This window comes from Ostrinia nubilalis, chromosome 21 (genome assembly GCF_963855985.1).
Source record: "Ostrinia nubilalis chromosome 21, ilOstNubi1.1, whole genome shotgun sequence".
Lineage (NCBI taxonomy): Eukaryota > Metazoa > Arthropoda > Insecta > Lepidoptera > Crambidae > Ostrinia > Ostrinia nubilalis.
The window spans coordinates 9,776,992-9,800,459 of NC_087108.1; positions in this window are offsets into that span (position 1 = coordinate 9,776,992).

A 23,468-nucleotide genomic window follows, 5' to 3' on the forward strand; every position below is an offset into this window, starting at 1 on the left:
TGAGTGGCTCACGATGTTAGATACCACACGACCCGATGCTATCTCCAAGGAAGGTACCTTCATTAATTAGAAGTGGATCCCAACTTTGCTAAGTGAAAACTCAAAAAACTAAGCTACTTTAATTAATTTGTTGACTTTGGTTATAATGCGCTAAGTTGTGAGTAATAAGAGTGGAATTTTGATTTACAATGAGTTATGGAATTATTGATTTTGAAAGAAAAGATTCAAAATGTAATATTTTTCGCGTACTTTTAACGCGTAATTAAAGACAAAATAGGTACGTGAAGGGGCAAGACTGAGGTATGATCTACTATTCCTCATGTCATATTAGAGTAAATAAATTAGATCACCTTCATCATGCTCTTTAGTTTCCACAGCAATAGCAAAATTTACCAGAGGCAAATGGAGGAGTCTGCCTATGTTTACCACTAAAATTATAGAATTCACAGTTTAAGTTGTGGTAGTCTTAACCGTATAGGTCAGGTACCTTTATATTTTTAAAATTACATAGATATAGAAATATAAACGTAACCACAACGAAAATCACACTCAAAGCTTACTAAAAAGCTTCCAATTGTTTGTTCTAGTAAAACAAAAGCCTGCAAAAAAGTATACGTAACCAATACCTTATTTTTGCGTCAAATGGAATCGAAAGGAATATCATATTACTAGGGAAACAGACGGAGGTATGATTTGTTTGAAGATGTTACCCGAAATACGGTTTGTGCATAAATAAGTTTGATAAAGACACCTTTTTTTACAATCAAATAGATTGTAGTAGGCACTCCAGCTATGTAGAGAGATTGTTATAATGCGAACAGCTAGAAAGAAAGAAAGAAAAAATGTTTATTCAGTATCATCGACAATACACTTACAACAATACTTAAAATTATTTAATGAGTAGGTAATTACAATGATACTCAGCATGGTGTCGTAGCATCTAGGCTAGACTGGAATTCGCTGCCTGCTGCTTTTTTTCCCGAACACTATAATCCGGGCCTTTATAAGGCGAGAGTGAATAGGCACTTGCATCGCAGATATGTACCATCCTAGACTGCTTCTCACTTAACACCATGTGCGATTGCGGTCAAATACCTGCCATAATATGCATAAAAAAAGAGTAAAATAGGACCATTTCCATGGATATCGCAAAAGGCGAATAAGGGAAAAATATACGGTCATCAGCCGTTCTACCAAATCCTCCATTTGCTTATGGTAATTTGAGAGACACCGCAGCGTAGGACATCCAGCTTCAAAGTGGACAAACGACCTCATAAAGGTAAAGCAGGAAGGCGCTGGACGTAGGTTGCTACCAATCGGCCAATCTGGAAATCATTAAAGGATGCACATGTTCAGCAGTGGACGCCCTGTGGATGAAATGATGATGATGCAGATAGTACTTCTGTATTATGTATGATGATGAAAAGAGTATAACGTTGCGTACCTTTAAAAATGATATTTGCAGCTATCCGTATCTTTAGTGGGCATAGTTGTGAATGAACTTACTGTTCAAATGTGTTTTATAAGTTACCGTATAACCTGAAGGGGTATTATTTATGCTGTCTTCATATTTGTTTCATTGATCTCGTATTATAGTGTTATTTAATGTGATCCTACATACATTTTTAAAGGGAGTTGAGTCGTACGTATACCTTACTCGTGTTAGCAGAAATGCGTATTTCTTGGGAATGTTGGTTTTATAAAAGTGCTTGATAAATTGAAGTAGAGAGTAGGGCCCATAATGTTCTAATTTTAAGTACATAATGGATGCAATAAAATATTGAGTATTGACTTATTTATAGAGCTCCGTAGGTTCATAGCAGGGATGTTAATAGGGCTTTGCTTTGCTAACGCCCGCATTCACAAACAATACTATGAGGTCGAACAGTGCTTGTGGACGCACAGGGTGACACACGAACCAATCACAGAGCTCTATTCAACGCTGTGCGTTCGAGTTGCTGCTTCACTTAAGCAAGTATCGTTTGTGAATACGGGCATAAGGCTGCTCAAACTGTTTGTCATTTTGACACAGACCTGCATGTTTTGAACTGTCTTCTTCTATCGTGTGAGCTGTAACAACTGAGGTCACTATCATGATGTCAGATTTAATGATTTAACAATCACATCTCAAACTGCCTTTCAAAGCACAATTAAATAGTTTTCGGACATTTTTTTTTATGTGACAGGAGGCAAAAGAGCAGACGGATCACCTGATGGTAAGTGATTACCGTCATGATAGTAATTGAGTTGAGTCCAGTCTGGAGTGCTAAACTGCGAGCAAAGTAACAAAGTTTGACATAAACCACTTTGTTACTTTGCTCGCAGTTTAGCACTCCAGACTTCACCCGCGTGAGTTTGTTACAGATCGTCAATGTTGTGGGTTATAAACAATAATACTGTAAAGTTTCATCAAAATCCGTTCAGTAGTTTTTGCGTGAAAGAGTAACAAACATGTTAACATCCAGACATCCATACACACTTTCGCATTTATAATATTAGTAAGATGTGTGTGTGCTATAACTGAGAATTTAAACTGGGAAACATAGCTAGGATAGCCAAACGGTGAAGGGGTCGGACTGGCCGACTCGAGATCCGAGGAACGCGGGTTTGAATCCCACCACCGCTCGACTATTGTGGTGAGCCTCTCGTAACACAAGCTTATTTAGCTTACCACGAGAGGCTAACGGGACTATCAGTAATTTGTGCAATACAAATTGCTAATAATCTTTATAAAAAAAATCCAGAACCTTTCAGTTAAGAAAGAACAGCTCTCACTGGAATACGGTGATATCGGAGGTAATTGTAATCTGTAAAAGCCTCAAGGCCTCGTGTCGTGGTAGTGTCGTCATTACAGCCTCTCTCATTACGTCACAAATGCACGTTCGTGCTGAAAATGTCTTCAAACGGTTGCGTAAAGCGTAGCAAATAATTTGCATTTTATAGCCTCCAAAACTGTTTCGAATGTGACTTGATCAGACTACTGATTTTGGTGTCTACAGCTGTATAAATGAACACAATACTACTGAAGAATATAGATGTTTAAAGACAATAAAAAAACCTTTAGGCCACCTTATTTCAGAATTCTTTAGAAGCCGAAGCTCCTGAAGGCGGAGCCTTCAAATTAGAAGCGTGAAAAGCGCTGCAGTTGAACGTGAAAATAAAACCCGTGACAAACACAAAATGGTAGTGTCGCTGCAACTACGCTTTTCTTGTATGAAAACTAGTTAGTGCTCACAGTTCACGTTTTCTAGCGCTTCCTCACGCCTTTATTTTGAAAATGAGAAGGTGCCCTTAAAGTTACGGACCGTTTTAATCTTGCTAATCCGTGATAGCCTTTAAAGAACTAAGATAAAAGCCAATGATGTCGGCATTGGAATACAATCGATCCAAAGAACTCAATAGGTTCAATCCCGTTGATCGCTAGACTAATGTGGTGAATCCACAATAGCATACTTAGTTTGTTTACGTAACTATGTAGTAACCTTTTAAAAATTTAATGTGAAGCGTGCTAATTCCATAATTTATGTCAATGAATAATAATGCGTGGGTCGAAATCACGAAAAGGCGTAACTGATTTTTTTAATTTTACAGGAGCGACGTTTAAAGATAATTTGAAGTATGGAAAAATGCATTTCGGGCTCTTTTTACCTGTCAATACTGGCTTCCTGAAAAATAATTCAGTTACGATCTTTTGTGAGGTTATAAAATGCATGTTTTTAATAACATGCTGTATTTAACTCAATATCGCCATTTTGTTAGATACGCCTTTTCGTGATTCGACCCACGAATGGTCAATACACAGAACAGCAATAGGTGAATATTATGAAAAATATTTAAGTAGGTAGGTTTAATGTGCATTTAACTACAACAAAGATCTCTGGCTTAATACCTCATCCACCTCACTTAAACCCGGCTTAAAAAACGTTAACCATTAACAACACACAAGCTCATTCCACGTGATAATAAACTGCGAATTAGGCGGGCGCTTAAATTTTATTACACAAATTAATTATCTGCTTAAACATTAAGCCTTTGCCTGATTAAGTAAGCCGGCTTAAATTCTTCACAAATTAAACAACTTTGCTTACAGTTCACGCTCGGCGAAACTAAGTTATGTTGCTTGAGTCTTAACTCTTAATTAAGGCTTGGTATTTCTGCTAAAGTAGGTATTTCGCGCTGTCAAAATCTGCGCGCGCAATACTTCGCCGAAGACAGCGCGCCAAAGAGCTCTCGCGGCTACACAGTATAGAAATACGCAGTTTGGAAATACGCAGTTGGTTAGGTTAGGTTGACTTCCTTCCGTTCAAGCGTCACACTCACAGCACTTTCTAATACAAATCATATCCAAGTGATACAAATTAAAACAACTTTCAAAATTTTTGGGAATATATTTTAGAATCGAATAAACATAGAATATAACTGCCAAAGTAAACACGGTTCAAAGAGGCGTGGCGTCACCCGACCTTCCGGAAGTTCCGCGCCGGCTAAAAGAATTTCAAGATTACGTCACCCGACCTATCGGTAGATCCTCGGGAGCTTGAGCGATTGGAAAAATATTTTATGATCAGTTACTCGTAGTAGCGATTATTTAGAGCTTGGATAATAAATTATAGTTGTTGCAATTCACAAAGCTTTACATGTGGTTAATTACATTAATCAGTACACGCATCAATTTTGTTCAGTCTTTTTGTTTATTAATAAATAAAAATATCATACTAAAATTGCATACATATTTGTTTGTATTGGTCTGGGTGTTTTCTTTCCATAATTTATGTATAACGTATGTACGGGGCTCTGTATCGAAAATCACTATGAGCAATAAGCATCACACACGGTTACCTGGAGTGCATTACCGCAGCAAAAAGCTTGCCATCTTAAATGAACGGTATAATATCGAGGTTTCGTCAGTACAGTTGCGAACAAAGGTGTTTGTGTAGTGTAGTTGAGTTGAGAGGTCAGATTATTGAAATAATAAAACTAACATTTTTTTTAAATACATTTTAAAAATAATTTACATTACAGATAACAATGAGAGGATGACATTGCAAGGTGGTGCCAGTCCAGTCTTAAATCCGTTGATATATGCTGCATCTGCCATGTTTTTGGCTAAAAGATTCTTCTATCTTGCAGTTTAGACTTTTATTACAGACCTCAGATAGTATTTTTGGAAAACTTTTACGCATGGTGGAGGAAGGGACGCTCTAGAGCAGTGGTTCTTAACCGGTGGTCCGCGGACCACTGGTGGTCCCTGGAGGCATTCCAAGTGGTCCACGATGTGCACTTGCACACCTTGGTCAAAACCACTTAACTGATTTTTGCAGTCAAACTAGTTTTGACCGATTATGAGGTGGTCCCTGAAAAGACAGAAATTTGGTAAAATGGTCCCTCATGACTTAAAGATTAAGAACCACTGCTCTAGAGACTCAAAACTACAAGGATACACATGAACTCCAGTTTTAAATCCGTTGATATCTGCTGCATCTGCCATGTTTTTGGCTATAAGATTCTTCTATCTTACGGCTTAGACCTTTAGCTACAGACCTTAGATAGTATTTTTTATTATTTATTTGTGTCAGTGTGCTCTTCTAAAGAGTGTAAGACGATTGTATGTAGGTACTATTAAAATGTAATTTTAACTCATTGGTTTTGTCTCATATTTGAGGAATGTTTTAGGTATCATGAGTAGAGTCTTCGTTTAAAAGGATGCGAACGATTTAAATTTCAATAGGTAGACAAAATTGAATTGAATTTAAGCTTTCTCCAGTAACACTGATATTATTATACTGTGACTCATCAAAGTCATCATTGTCAAAAATATTGACAAATCGCGAACTGTCACGGCCAAAAAACAGACACGCGTCCGTCCTCCGTAAGCGCCACCGCGCGACTGATTGAGATTGTCCAAGCCGTCATGGACGATTTTTTCCACATTTTTTAACATAGTAACTAAATAAGACGCAATATAAAAATTTCATCCGTTAAAAGCCCTCAAGTTATTTCTGAACTTTAGTTTAGTAAAAGATTTAGAATCTCAAATCGCTTATTTTAAAAATAAAACCATAAATAGAAAACGAATAGAGGTAACTTTGGGAATTTATTCTATCAAGTCAACTTCATCAAATCGTGTTTCCATCCGTTAATAGCCCTAGAAAATATCCTCAACTATGCCCAATAAAAATCTTAGCCTTTAATTTTACTGTTTAGTACCTCAAAAATGAAAAATGAAAACCTCATTTTCGCCATTTTCTCTGCTACCCGGCCTTAAGTAAGTCTTGATGACATCTGACAGGTGTGTACTAGGTCTTAGGATCATAGACAAAGGTTTCACTTTAGTGTGTACAGGTTTTAGATCTTTGGGGTTTACCTTCTTAGCCTGTTGGAAACTGGCCAGAGTGGCCTCTTAAGATTTTAATTAAGACGTAAGTTTTTGTTATTAAATATTTATTGTTTTTTGATTCCGTTGTAGTTTTGTCTAGCTACATAGGGTTCTTAGCAAAGCTCCTTGTTTATATTAGCTCCAAAACTTCATAGTTAGTTTCCGAAAGTTCACTCCTTGATATAGCAGTTGACTTCTGGTATCAAGATTCATATCCATTTAAACCATGATGACAAATGGCAATTGTGCAGGTATGTACATATTATCTCTACTAATATATTAATAATTGTGAATGGCAATACTAAATGATGACGTCACGATTTTAAAAGTCTCATTCAAAGTTCATTGAAAATTATAGAGTTTTTAAGACCAGACCCAGATCAGACCAGTATGTTTTTTAGAAAAGTTGTGCTTTGTAATAATTGTTGAAATCAAATGATAACGATTACCTACAACTATTGAAAAAAAGTTACTTGTTGATCAATTACTTATTTATTCAGGATACTAATTTATACATTTCCAACATTATAACACCTTAAAGTTAGTACTTCTTGCTTTAAATGCTCCAATCGAACTCCCTGTCCGGCGGCATGCCCGCGATAAGGCAACTTCCCCTTCCATTCGTCAAAGTCAACCGGCTCGAAACGACTTATCGACAGCATGCCCCGGAAGTAGTCAAAATCAATACTTAAATAACAATTTATTCTAAATTACTAAATCGTATACAATAAAAATTCTAAAATAATTACATTAAACAATAAACATGAAATATGTAATTGAATATAATATAGAATAAATTCTAAAACCACTCTAATATCTGCAACAATTTCCAGGAAGTAATCAAGTAAAGTATTTAATTTTAATAATGGGTTTTTAAATTCTACCAAAATTATTACAATAACTATTTATAAGCAACTAATAATCGTATAAAATACAATATTAATTCTAAAATCATTACATTCGGCCATCCGTCACCGTGATGCCTCCTGGCATTCACGTCTCATAAAGATATTAAAATCATTACATTCGGCCTGGTATTCCCGTCTTAATAAAGATATATTCTAAAATCATTACTATTAATTTTCGAAACAACATGAATCATATTATTATTTATACAACTTGTAAATAAGTGTTATTATCATGTGCAAATTTTGTTAAGAAAAGGTAGAAGATCCTGAATTTTATTTAATATTGTACATTAGGAAACTTAAAAACTAATCCACGTAACTTAGGTACTATGCACACACTGTTGGGTACAGCAGTCTTTACACAATAACTTTCCTTAGATATACCTAATACCTATTACTTATAATATTTACTTTAATTGTCCACAGAGAGCATAATAATATGCCTACCTAAAGAGCCTACTGTTCATTATTTATTTATCACTTTACTACATCAGAATTATGTTTGCACACACTGTTGGGTACAGCAGTCTATACACAATAACTTTCCTTAGATAATACCTATTGCTTATAATATTAACTTTAATTGCCCACAGAGAGCATGATAATATGCCTACCTAAAGAGCATACTGTTCATTATTTATTTATCACTTTACTACATCAGAATTATGTTTGCACACACTGTTGGGTACAGCAGTCTACACAATAACTTTCCTTAGATAATACCTATTACTTATATTTACCTTAATTGCCTACAGAGAGCATAATCATATGCCTACCTAAAGAGCATACTGTTCATTATTTATTTATTACTTTACTACATAAAAATTATGTTTGCACACACTGTTGGGTACAGCAGTCTATACACAATAACTTTCCTTAGATAATACCTATCGCTTATAATATTAACTTTAATTGCCCACAGAGAGCATGATAATATGCCTACCTAAAGAGCATACTGTTCATTATTTATTTATCACTTTACTACATCAGAATTATGTTTTTCTAAGGCCTCAACATGAATCTAAGCTTGTATGGATCATAATGATTTTTTTTTTAAACTTAGAACACCAGTAGCTATCCTATGTATCGTATTTCCTAAAATTTCTGTCAATTTATAGGGACCAACAAACTTTGACAGAATCTTTGCACTTTTTGTTTTCAGTTCTATAGCGAACGGCCTTCACAAAAACATTTTAGAAAATGCATCTACGACAGTAACGATGTGTGTTTTACCTAAAATATAATTCTGTTGTGTTACCGTCTTTCGTCCTCACAGAGGAATCCAAATAATCCATTCAAGTGCGAAACTGTACTTCAACATTTTTTTTTTTTGTTGGATATTATCTTCATTATAAGCGCACTTTAAGTATGCCCTAACCTTTTTTTTGTTGTTTTGGAAACCAATACTGTTGTATTCTTACGAGTGTTTGAATATCCGTAATGCTCGATTTCATTACGATTAGCACACAAATGTCTCATCTAGCATTACGTGGGATCACTAAAAATAATTTCTTATTAACTTTAACGTGGTTTGGTTATGGCATTATTCTAGCTATAAAAATATTTGCCTGAGGTATTGTTGGACAAGGAGACATTAAATAACAACGACTTCTATGCCGTTGTGGATTAAAAAGACTTAACATCCGGTACTCGGCCTCCGGTTAATCTAAATATATATAACTCAAAGGTGACTGACTAACTGACTGACTGACAGTGATCTATAAACGCATAGCCCAAACCACTCAACGGATCGGGCTGAAATTTGGCATGCAGGTAGATGTTATGACGTAGGCATCCACTAAGAAAGGATTTTACGAAACCACCTCTTAGGGGTAAAACAGAAGGGCGCTAGTTACATTATATTCCTCTATCACTATTATATCACTTGTTTTGCGAACCTTAAATAAATAAATATCAATGATATCGCAACTGCCTAAGGTGGGTATTAAGCCCACGAAATTATTTTGATCAAGAGGAGACTAAGAAATTTGTAACTATCCTCGGTAAAACCAGAATTAGTACGCTTGTATCTGTGATTTCTATTGTATCAGTAACAAAAAGTGCCAAAAAGTCTTCGTGGTTCTCAAAAATATTCTGATTAGGACCTTAATAGAATGTTAGTGTAGAACTATTATTCAAACCCGTGAGAAATGACAGTTCCGAGAAGTTCCGACCATTTGTCAGTGGTCTACATACCTATACATCATTGATCACTAACATTACAACAACGTCAATCTTATCAACATTCATGCTTATATGTTAGTTCTATCTATAAGTAAGAATGATAATTGACTAAATCTTTTGCAACTGAAATATTGTCAAAATGCTTCGCCAAACTAAGTACATCAGCGTCAGTTTTGCGTAAAAGAGTGCTCTCATTATAAAAATCTAAACCCGCGTTTATGGATTTTCCATTTACCAAAATTTCTCTTACTAAATGACTTCAAAACCATGGTTTTTCTCCAGAGTCATTCCCAATACGAGAAGTAGTGTTTGAAATTGAAGGAATAGGAGTTAAACTCACACGCATCGTTTTCGTATTCTAAATGATTGCTTAAGCTACATTTAACGAGTGGCAGTTAAAACATACCATAGAGTATTTTCAGAACCTGAGTTGTTTATCTTTGGGGCTGGATGAATCTGATCCTATGATCGATTATTTGCGAAATAAACTGGCTTTAATGAGAACAAAAGTCTGGGCAAGTCTTTGGGTTTTGTTATTTCACGCCTATTTAACCATCCTAGTTCGTCATAAAAATCATCACGTAAGTTTTCATCCTTTCAAGGAGCAAGATCCAGCATTTCCTCAACCGTTCATAATTCTTTTAGCTAGGAAAAAGTCACTGCCACTCACTTCAGGCATAGATTACCATCAAATCAACAAAGCCTCAATCTATCTTTTGGCTAGGTTAACTAACTTTTGCAATGAAAATTGTACTACTTATTTCTCATTCTAATTATTTGCAGAGTTGAATTCAGGGATTACATTATTAAAGCTGTTATTGAAAGAATAATAACTACTAGACATAAAATAATTCCAAAAAATCTCTTTACTAGAGAGTATTTACGAATCTAAGCTGCTAACCTGCTTCTTCGGTATAGCTGGAAGAAGATGAGCCCCTTTGCATTCTCTTCTTGCAACTTCACCCCATAGAAGACCGTCGTGGTGACGCCTCCTTACTTCGACAACGAAGACAAATTCATCCGCTTAGCTCGCTTATTTGATCGTTGGCTGACGGGCGTCCCCGGTGGTGTACCGGCTTCATATTCAGACGTCATTGTCCTCAACTGTGAAATAAAGTTCTCGACGGAATAAACTGTGTATGACAAGCATCAACTTAAAATTTTATGGGGCTATGTTCAATTTTTATATCATATTAAGCTCTTGATTTATTTCCTATTCAAAACCAAAAATAAAATCTATAAATATATTGCTTGACAAATATTGTATGCTCTTCTTTGCTTTGCCACTGTTACATGTAACAATTTTACTTATGCTTTATAAATAAAGATGTTCAGTTTGTATTTTAGTCAGTGCAACCCTCATACACAACTGCGACGACTGGATGGCTCGCTTAACATACCAGCAAAATCCTGCCCGAAGTCGGCAAGCACACCTAGTGCGTCTCTTAACCTACAATATTAGGTGGGTAAAACATTATGAAAAAGAAACTGGAAAGGCTAAAAGCTAGCTATCAAGCTAAAAAAAAATGAAAACAATTATCCACTATGGGCACAACGCTAACGCTTCATAACTAAAATCAAGGACACACTTGGCCCATCGGCACACCTGGCCGCTAACTTAAAAATTATGGACACACCTGGCCCATCGGCACACCTGGCCCATCGGCACACCTGGCCGCTAAAGTTAAAATCAAGGACACACCTGGCCCATCGGCACACCTGGCCGTTAATATAAAATCAAGGACACACCTGGCCCTTCGGCACACCTGGCCGCTAACTTAAAAATCAGACTCACCTGGCCACGCCTGGTCGCTACTAGTTGTGGAACATGCATAGCTCCAATGAATCCTACATAGCATTTATGAATTTTACAAATGAAGTGTCTTTTCATCATACCTCGAGTACTCATTGCAAAAATAGCGTCTAATAAAACTACACAAGTCTGTCGTCTGCATACTACAATAATTATGAACCTTATTTATCACTAGCACAAGCAGTCGTCGGTTCGTAAAATCAAAGTTATCTTTATTCGTGTAGACTAATTAAATTAGTTACTTACAAATGTCAAAATGTTCTTAAGGAGCCTAGTGCTTCGAGACAAATATTTAGTAAAAGAAGCGTACCAAGAATCGCTTCATAAACTATCAAGGAGTAACCTTGACCAAATGAATCATTCAAGTTTTTTTTTTTGTGCTAGTATAACTTTGTTCTTATGTACAGTTTAAATGTACTTTAATGATAGATCTTATCAATTCTACAACAATATAAAAAGTGGCATCTAGCTTTATACCAGAAACGTATCTAACTTTGTACGAGTAATTGTAGGCGCATCTAACCGTACGAGTACTTTGTAGACGCATCTTGATAAACTGAAGGCGCATCTAGCCTGATAAACTGAAGGAGCAATTAGCCAATTAACAATCCATATTTCATTAGCTTTTGCCCGCGGCTCCACCCGCGTGAAATTTAGTTTGTCACAGATCCGTCATAAATCATAGTCTACATGTTATTCTGGGCTATAAAGATTAATACTGGAAAGTTTCATCAAAATCCGTTCAGTTATTTTTGCGTGAAAGAGTAATAAACATCCATCCAGACATCCAAACTTTTCGCATTATAATATATGAAGTAAATTTATGAAGATTTAGAGTACCTTAATTGGGGACTTCTAATATTATGCGAACTACTAATCTAATATTATTCTAACTATATACTAGTCTTTGAATTATCTTCATCAGGACATAGCACACTTAACTAGTTCTTAACGAAAATAGACTACACACTAAATCGGTCAAAAGTAAAATAAAATTTAATTTTATTAAGTTAGTATCATCAGAGGATAGCCCCGTCATATACGAACATAATAATTTGAATACTAATGTGTTCCGTATTATGTCCGTTCCGCCAGAGAATAGCCCCGACCATATACGAGACAATACAGCACACAAGATTCGAACATGCACTTCAGTAGGTTTTAAAATATTATTACAGGTACACACTTATTATGCTAGTATCATCAGAGGGTAGACCCCATCATATACGAACATAATAATTTGAATACAAATGTGCTCCGTATTATGTCCGTTCCGCCAGAGAATAGCTCCGACCATATACGAGACACAATACAGCACACAAGATTCGAACATGCACTTCAGTAGGTTTTAAAATATTATTACAGGTACACACTTCATTATGCTAGTATCATCAGAGGGTAGACCCCATCATATACGAACATAATAATTTGAATACAAATGTGCTCCGTATTACGTCCGTTCCGCCAGAGAATAGCCCCGACCATATACGAGACGCAATACAGCACACAAGATTCGAACATGTAGTAAAAAAAATGTTTAATACTATCATAATCTTTTGTACGAAATAAATGTTCTTTTAAAAATATATTGCTACATACCTTTGTTTGTGAGCTGAAGATGTGGATCACATTCCCGCTTCCGATTTATTGAAAAAAAGTTACTTGTTGATCAATTACTTATTTATTCAGGATACTAATTTATACATTTCCAACATTATAACACCTTAAAGTTAGTACTTCTTGCTTTAAATGCTCCAATCGAACTCCCTGTCCGGCGGCATGCCCGCGATAAGGCAACTTCCCCTTCCATTCGTCAAAGTCAACCGGCTCGAAACGACTTATCGACAGCATGCCCCGGAAGTAGTCAAAATCAATACTTAAATAACAATTTATTCTAAATTACTAAATCGTATACAATAAAAATTCTAAAATAATTACATTAAACAATAAACATGAAATATGTAATTGAATATAATATAGAATAAATTCTAAAACCACTCTAATATCTGCAACAATTTCCAGGAAGTAATCAAGTAAAGTATTTAATTTTAATAATGGGTTTTTAAATTCTACCAAAATTATTACAATAACTATTTATAAGCAACTAATAATCGTATAAAATACAATATTAATTCTAAAATCATTACACAACCAACTTACCTATAACAATCCTCTTTTTGCGTAGCTTGGTGGTTAAAAACAAAACTGGCTCGCGCCAAAATGGCGCCAGGATAGTGGCAATAAAATCATGGAGACCCCAACCCCCTTCCAGCAATGCATTCCGCTATGTGAATTTCCTCTACCCTCCCATTTCCATGAAAGAAACCATGCAAACGAGCTCACGGAAAAAGGAAAAATATTTCCCCAAAAATAAAACTTGATAATGCCGTGTCAGAAGATAATATAATTATAATAATGGCAATAAAAAACGGGCATCAATTACTTTGAGTCTCAATTTATTAAAAAAATAAAGGAGATACTCCATCGGATCCCCTGATGTCAAAATAAACAATGAATATTAAAAAAATTGAGTGATTTTTACTTCACTTTCCTTAGTGTTGTTCCACTGATACATCGATAAACGTGCTATACACGATCTGTAAGAATTACGATAAACGGTTCGCACGATATTTTTCGCGGCGAATACGAGGATTTAGTTGAATTTGTTTCTTATCTATAAATGATTCAAGATCAATGTTATGGTTATGTTACGACTGGAAGTGAATAAATGAATATGAAAATGACTAGTGTCGTCAAAATAGTAATGTTACACTTACTTTTATCGTTCATAGTCAAAACATTTTATCGACTTTTTGCCAAAGGTAGTGGGAATTCAGCTTTACTTAGAGGCGGAACCACTAGTCTACTTCTGATTTAGTAACCGCATAAACCGCGTAACCACAAGATTCTACTTAAGCCGTAATTCAAACAATATAAGTGGGTATAATCCATTCTTAATAGCACTAATGTTGTTGTACTTACATATAATTTATGTTTAAAATACTAAACGAGTTTTTATTTAAGCAATGAGGGTTTTCGTTTTATTTTTGACATGACATTGACAGATAATGTCAAAATCCACCAATCGTGCAGCATTTGGACCTCCCGTCTACGTATTGCCATCTGGCGGATTTTCAATCGCGAAAACTCTTATTGAAATTCAATTCATAAAATTTTCGAATAAATTAAAGAGAGACAGATACGTGATAAGGTGACCTCTACGATACGCAGTGAGTTTATTCAGCTAAATTCTGAACGGCTGCATCGATTAGGTATGTCAGGATTTTTGGAAGTTAAAAGGTGAAATGCTATTTCATATTAAATATTTATTACAAAATGAAGAAATTAGGATTCCCTACGAAAAATAAACCTCATAAAATTGTGAAAAAAGCTAAATCAATGCATCAGCAGTCTAAAATAAAATCTCTCGACATCGATATACGAGCCGCCCTAATGAGAGGCGCCTCTCCGTCGAGTGGAGCGAGGTTTCTGTGAACATAACCATAACGACGTGCGGAGCACATCAAGCTTGTCTGTGGCATCTTATGTGGTTGGAATAGGTGTCATTTTGCAATAACAATGTATAGGTTGATGTGCTGTCATACTCTATCGAACGACGATGTCCGGACGAGGTAGGCTCGTTGTAAATACTGTGACATCTTATTTCAATGTAAGAAGAGTTATTTTGCAACTAAAATGTAAAGTTTGATGTCAACAGCACATGTACTATCCTGTTATATACTCAGAAGCATGCGTAAAGCAATTAGAAAGTGACAAACTGGTGCTACAGACAAGCCATCTAACGTATAATTAATTGTACAATGTACATATGAGTAAAACAGTATTTGAAATCCCTAATTTTTAAGTGACCCCTTTAAAAACAAAATGCCTGTTATGTGTCACTATAGGGGTCACTTAAAAATTAAGGATTGATGGTGAACACGGGCATAAGTTTGTGAAATTGTTTAAAAAACTGCCCATCCCAAAAAGTTTTCCCGTTTTCTGAATTGGTTCCACGACGAATCGAAACAAAGACTAATTATTTGCTTTCAAGGCAATTTAATCGTGCCGTTAATTATCCATTGTTTTAAGTGGAACTAACTATTTAATCTTAAAATTATGAATATGCTATATTTTGCCCGCGGCTTTGCCCGTTTGAAATTCAGTTTGTTACAGAAAGACACTAAAAGTCTTGGCTGTGTTGCACCACCTTATGTTTGTTTGAAATTTGACAGATTTTTGAAGTTTGTTAAAGTTAATGTAAGATGGTGCAACCCACACTTATTTGTAGCATTAATCAACTTAAGTAGTTAGTATCTAGTTACCTTGATACCTTCAGTTTATTTATCTGAGTTTTTATATTGTTCCAGATAATGGGGAGCGAAAGGCTGTGTTACTAGTGTTACATACGTGTAGTGTACATCAAAACGAGTGTTAAGTGTAGTGAAAATATGGGTGCAAAATAAAAAATATATATATATAAAAATGAAACTGAGTGTGAGTGCGTACCGCGCGCACGCGTCCGCGCACAAGAAGATCCTGACGTCATCGTACCAGCAACACTATGGGAGCACCGCGGCGCCGCCCGCGTGCCCGTTGCAGCACAACTTTACACCACAGGTATGTGATCTATTGAAGTTAGTGGTTAGTTAAGATTGAATATCTCATATTCGTCATCAGTCTTTACGTAAACATCTAGGATTCTTGGTAAAAGGCTGAATTCAGACCCACTTACACTAGTTCAATTTCCAACGATCGCTGACCGCCGTCTTTATATGGTTAAGTGAATAAAAAGTAATATTTCGATTAAATATCCTTATGATTGTGCACAGGTATGCAAGAAAGAAGTAAACATTCTAAGTTAGATAAGTAGGTACCATAAATAAATACCTACGGAAAACATCAATCATCAACATTATACAAACGATTAGGTACAGAATAGTAAACAATTCACGAAACAAAATAAAATCATACCAAAGGACTGCCGTCATGTCCCCAAATGTTCCCGTGCAATATCTCCGTAAGTTCCGGCCGGCGAACTACGTACGGACTTATTGAGTTTTCTTGTAACGCGTTTTTATAGTAGCTCAGTGTAGATAAAAGTTTAGCGAGCCTACATGGGACTATTCCTACCTCTCGATCCCACCACTGCAACTCCTGTGTAGCCAGGATCTACAACTTGACCGCCATAAAAACCCAACCAATGAAGGTCAAGTTTGTCCCGGGGGAAAATTAAAATGTCATTTGACCCGCAACGAAATTAATCAGAAGAACATAGGAGGAGCGAGCCTACAGCTTGCAAAAATATTCTTCAATTAGTAATTAGGTATAAGACTAAAATATGAATCCCTAATTTATATGACAACAAAGAGATGAGAGGCCAAAGTTTATGTACTCGTATAAAGCATTGATAACTTGACGCTTATCCCTTTCCGATTTGAATTTCACGAAACAAAATAATATCATGCCATCCTGTCCCCAAATGTCCCGTGTAGACGCCGCGTGCAATATCTCCGTAAGTTCCGGCCGGCGAACTACGTGCGGACTTATTGAGTTTCCCGGACCCCGACGTTACTATTGTTACGCGTTTTTATACAGCTGTGTGTAAATAAAAGTTCAGTGGATCTACAGCATATAAAAACGGTTCAGTCCAAAAGGATTCTGTAAAATATCCAAAGATTTTTTTACTACATTTTTTACCGCGGCTTCCTCCTCCTCGTCAAATATAATAAAAATGACTTATAGGCTATGTACTATTCTGAAGAATAAGCTATAACTGAAATGTTTTAAAATCCATCCAGCCGTCTTCACGTAAACTAGCAAACACCAAAGTAAGCAACTTATATTTATAGCTTCTTTAAAATATTAGTACTAAATTATTTTATGTACTGGTAGTGTATATTCCGAGTATAGAATACGCGTAATAGTGGCTACCACTGACCCGTAAAGCCTAATGGTGAGATGAAAGCCTGTTTAACAAAATACAGCTTACAAGAAAATTTCCCCTCGCAAGTGTGTAAAAAAGGTTCAAGAATACGTTTTACCTACTTATGTCTGAATTTTTCCGCTACCTCCTCCTAGTAGAATGTAATATAACAAATAGCTTAATTAATCCTACTAATATTATAAATACGAAAGTTTGGATGTCTGGATGTTTGTTACTCTTTCACGCGTGGGTGTAGCCGCGGACAATAGCTAGTTACATCATATGTGCAGCTGTTCAGACATACTTAAGTTTTGAAGATAAAACATAATCCGTCCAGTAGCTTTTCTAAAATCAGTGACGTTACATCCATCCAAACTTTCACCTTATAATTTACGTATGTATCTACTTACTAAACTTTTTTGTAATAGTGGTAGCGGATTTTTCGACACAAGTATATAATATAATAAAATAGTGGCCACCACTGACCCGTATAGCCTAATGGGAAAATGATAGCTTAACAAAATACAGCTTACGAGGAAAAGTTCTTTCACAACCGAAGACGTTATTAAATGTATTGAAGGGCGCGTTGATTTTATTTTTTGATACGTTTCTGCTGGGACGCTATTATTGGAGACATGATAGGCTTTTCGTAACGTTATAAAATATAGAGAGTTATAAGTACACAGAGCCGTTTTTTTTTTCTAGTCTGACGCCCGTATTCACAAACATTACTATGAGATCTCACAGTGCGTGTGGACGCTCAGGGTGACACATGTACCAATCACAGATCTCTATTCAATTCTGTCTGAAGTGAAATTCAATCTGAAGTTTTAAGGGTCATCATCATCATCATCATCTCAGCCATGGGACGTCCACTGCTGAACATAGGCCTCCCCAATGCTTTCCATGTTGCCCGGTTGGTAGCGGCCCGCGCCCAGCGCCTTCCTTGACCTTACCTTCTTTAACCTTTATGATGTCGGTCGTGTTAAGGGTCAATGTACATTTTCTTCATAAGCTTTTTTTACTATTAGGTGACATGATAAATCCACTACCGCTTTCAATCATGGAAACTTTAAGAAAAAAATAAAAATGGATGACATGTGAGTATGCTATAGCCTCCATACAAATAATGTTCATTTTCATTCGTCATTTTCATGTAAATTTTCTTCTGATGTTAAACAAATAGTTAAGTTTTGTCAAAATCAGTTCAGTAGGTTTTTTCATTCATAGGTTAATAATATGGCGACTGGTAAAAACTTATGGAAAAGTTCATCTTTAAAATTATTATTACACAATTATTGACATTATTGATGTTATTGATTTACCCTTCTGTATCTCGTTAGCGCCATTAGTGGACATTTGATATTTGTTTTACATCGCCCCGATCTGAAACCGAACCCGGGAATGTTTGCGAAGGACCCTTTTAGGAAAAACCCGATCCAGTGGTAAACCACCACTGAAACTAACTTTGAAAATGGTGGTTCTTTTTTAGTCTTCAATAAACTCAATAAGGTTAACGACTTCTCTTTTTACCTACTTCAACGAATTAAAAATTATAGACTTTTTTATTACCCTAACCCACCAATAAATTAATCATCAGTTTTTTTAACAAATTTTAAAACGATCTTTAGGTTATTATACAGATAGGAGTACGTATATTATTGACAAATTTTAAAGAGGACAACACAAAGCTGTAAATTCAATTGTTCAATTGTTTTGTTTATTTCAGACACAGGAATAAAATAAGCAGTAGTGAATATGTTCACAGAATCGGGTGTAAATGCGGTTTCGTTTGCACATACTGTATTTGATCAGATAGTTCAAATTATTATGCTAAAACAGTTCTAAACAACAAAGCACAGTCAAACTTTGCTTACTTTAGGCGAATCCAACTCGGCTGGGCAGCGTACGGGAAGCTTCGCGATATTCTCACGTCCGAAATACCGCAGTGTCTCATGACAAAAGTCATTGACCAGTGTGTGTTGCCAGTGATGGTATACGGATCTGAGACGTGGTCGCTTACTATGGGCCTCATAAGAAGGCTTAAGGTCACCCAAAGGGCGATGGAGCGTGCTATGCTCGGAGTTTCCCTGCGTGATCGAATCAGAAATGAGGAGGTCCGCAAGAGAACCAAAGTCACTGACATAGTAGCTCGCACAATCGCTAAAATCAAGTAAAAACTGTAATATTGATTAATTAATATGTAAATTTTCCATTCTCTGTCAGCATTTATCTTCCAGAACTCCCATAAATCGCGAATAAATTGTAATTTACTGAGAAAACGAATTGCTTTTAGACTTACACCATCAATCGAGGTTGTGGTCAGGTATATTGCTCAATTTAAATAATCTAACCAACCAATGCTTAAATCTGTTTTAGCCGACTTAAAAAAGGGTAGGTTCTCAATTCGTACGTACGTATTCATACTTATGTCGTTTCGTAGCATACATCCAATTTGTAATTGCTCTACATATTGAACAGTAAGGCTGGGTTGCACCATCTTACTTTTACTGTCAAACTTCATACAAAAAACACCAGTTAACGTTATACACTCGCGAGCAAAACTATGGAATCACTTACATGAAGTTGTTTCCACGCGATCTTGTGTACTAACGAATTTGTTAGTAACAAAAAAAGTAGCACCATTTTAAAGATTAAACTTTTACCTTTTAATTGATACCAAATTCATTTAAATCACACCAGTATTTAAAAAGATATCGCGGCAGATGTGACGAAGTAAGGAAAAAGACATGTACCAACTGTTTGATACGTCGCGAGTTGCGGCCTACTTACCCCCTATAAAAACACGTGTTTTAGGATTTTTGCTTTCACATGTTGATCCATACACATCTCCGCTTTTTTTGACACTTTACCTGGGATTCTACACCTAAAGAAGCAGCACAAATCGTTGCACTATTGCAAGAAGGGCTCAGCCAGCGGGCTGTCGCACGTTAGCTCCACATAAGCCAGTCCTGGGTTTCGAAAGTTTTAAGACGCTTTCAGGAGACTGGTGGCTTTATCCCGAGACCAAGTTCTGAACAACGCCGGTGCATATCGCAGAGGGATGACCGTTTTTTCATGTCAACCTCTCTATGAAATCATCATTTGAGTGGTACCGACGTCCAGCAAGAACTCAGAAATGTTCGTAGGATAGCTGTTAGCGTGTGGACAGATCGTCTAAGATATAAGCAATAGAATTTGACTCCAAAAAGGCCTGCCACAGGCTCGAAACTGACGGCAGGTCACCGACAAGCACGCTTTCAATTAACTCGCACTTATTTTGATGGGTAGGCGAGTAATGGAGGCGAGTTTTGTTCACCGATGAATGCAGACTGTGTTTGCAGTGCAGCAGTTGAAGAGGTCGGGTCTATAGGCAGCGATTTGTGCAGTGCTGGTTCGCTGAAACAGTGGCTTATGGGGGTGGCTTGCTCGACTTCCCATCGAGATGTGTACGAGCAAATTGAAAGCGTGCTTATCGGTGACCTGTCGTCAGTTTCGAGCCTGTGGCAGGCCTTTTTGGAGTCAAATTCTATTGCTTATATCTTAGACGAACTGTCCACACGCTAACAGCTATCCTACGAACATTTCTGAGCTCTTGATGGACGTCGATACCAGTCAAATGACGATTTCATAGAGAGGTTTACATGAAAAAACGGTCATCCTTCTGCGATGTGCACTGGCGCTGTTCAGAACTTGGTCTCGGGATAAAGCCACTAGTCTCCCGAAAGCGTCTTAAAACTTTCGAAACTCAGGACTGGCTTATGTGGAGCTGACATGCGACAGCCCGCTGGCTGAGCCCTGCTTGCAATAGTGCAAGGATTTGTGCTGCTTCTGAAGGTGTAGAATCCCAGGTAAAGTGTCAAAAGAAGCTGAGATGTGTGTGGATCAACGTGTGAAAGCAAAAATCCGAAAACACGTGCTTTTATAGGGGGTAAATGGGCCGCAACTCGCGACGTATCAAACAGTTGATACATGTCTTTTTCCTTACTTCTTCACATCAGCCGCGATATCTTTTTAAATACTGGTGTGATTTAAATGAATTTGGTATCAATTAAAAGGTAAAAGTTAAATCTTTAAAATGGTGCTACTTTTTTTGTTACTAACAAATTCGTTAGTACACAAGATCGCGTGGAAACAACTTCATGTAAGCGATTCCATAGTTTTGCTCGCGAGTGTAGTTGGTCAAAGTTAGGTGGTGTAACTCAGCATTTTAATCACGTCCAGTTTTGAGTATCGCATCGTTTAAGGATCAGACTTTAAGTCCGATTTCCACCAAAATGGAGAGGAGAGGATATGTGTTTGATTAACCAATCAGATTTTCTGAAATTGAGTGGAGATGTGATGTGCAAATAAAAATCTCTATTCTTCTCTCCGCTTTCGTGGAATCCGGGCTTTATTCTCATGATAAAAAGGTCTGAGATCGAATCACATTACTGGACCAGCAATCTTTCAACAGTATATGACCAGTGAAATAATACAACAAAATAGAATAATGTACCCAACGATACTAAAGTAAAGCGTTTTGGGTCAAACTACGTGCTAGGGTAAGCCCCGTCTTTGTTTTATGGGCCACGTAATCTTGCTTTCCCCAACCGTTGCGTTAACAGGACATAAATAGTGAATTATTGGCGCCCTATGCTCAATTTCTAAGCAATTTTCAGTTGAAAGTGTGAATTAAAATTTTCCAATATCACGCCATTTGTTTTGCTTCGTTTTATATTTGAAAGAGTATTAAATATTATGTAATATTTATTTGATTATACTCGTAGGTAGTATACGGAGCTGAGACGTGGTCGCTTACTATGGGCCTCATAAGAAGGCTCAAGGTCACCCAAAGGGCGATGGAGTGTGCTATGCTCGGAGTTTCCCTACGTGATCGAATCAGAAATGAGAATCGCTAAAATAAAGTGGCAGTGGGCGGGGCACATAGCTCTTAGAGCTGATGGCCGCTGGGGCAGGAAAGTTCTTGAGTGGCGACCACGAACCGGAAGACGTAGCGTGGGCAGGCCTCCCACTAGGTGGACCGACGATCTGGTAAAGGTCGCGGGAGGTGCCTGGATGCGAGCGGCGCAGGATCGTTCTTCGTGGAAATCCTTGGAGGAGGCCTTTGTCCAGCAGTGGACGTCTTTCGGCTGAAACGAACGAACGAACTCGTAGGTGGGTTTGATTTAAAATGACTCTACTGCTGGACAAAGATTTCCACAACGACCGGTCCTGCGCTGCCCATATCCAGGTACTTTCCGTGACCTTCACCAGAACGTCGGTTCACCTAGTGTGGGCCTGCCAACATTACGTCCTTCGGCCCGTGGCTCTAGAGGCTTTACATTTTTGAAAATTCACAGTTTTGTTAGGATATTGCAGGCTTCAATCAACCTGATTTTCCGAAAAGAAATTATGATCCACGGATCTGGCAAACTTTGACCTTTATATTTTTTTATATTCTACACTAGCTGTGCCCGCGACTTCGTACGCGTGAAAACCCGTTTTTGCAACATTTTTCATTGTTGCTCTGCATCTATTACTCGTAGCGTGATGGTATATAGCCTTCCTCGATAAATGGGCTTTATAACACCAAAAGAATTTTTCAAATCGGACCAGTAGTTCCTGAGATTACCGCGTTCAGGTAAACAAACAAACAAACTTCAGCTTTATAATATTAGTATAGATTATAATGATAAAATCTACTTTGTTTAAATTGCCAACCCTAATTCGTGGTTAAAGATTGGTCTTGTGGAGAAATTGGTCGGATTTCCCTTCACCGAGGTTTCCCTTTGTGAGCTCCAATCCATTCGCACTTCTGAAGTGAAGGTAAATTTAGTCGTAAACGATGCATTATTGCCTACAAAGAGTGTTTTGGTGTTCGTGATTGTATAATCGCTAAATGATATCGTTTGTTTCTAAATATATCAGCTGTCAATTTTTAACTGTGAAGACAATGATATGAGCTGCTACTTTGTCATTTTTAGGTATAGAATCGAGGAAAAGCAATCCAATGCCTTATTGTGTTAAATTACATGGAAGACAAATTTAGGTAGGTACTACTCGTAGTATTTCTTTTTTTAACTTGGCAACAATAAAAGTGATTTGAAAATTGTAAATAACCTGAAAAAATTGATGTGCCTAAGGCGGGAATTGAACCCACGACCTTCCACTGGAAGTTCCTTCATTTGGAAGAGCAGTCGCCCGGCAAGCGGAAGGTCGTGGGTTCAATTCCCGCCTTAGGCAGTTCGATTTTTTCAAGTTATTTATAATTTCCAAATT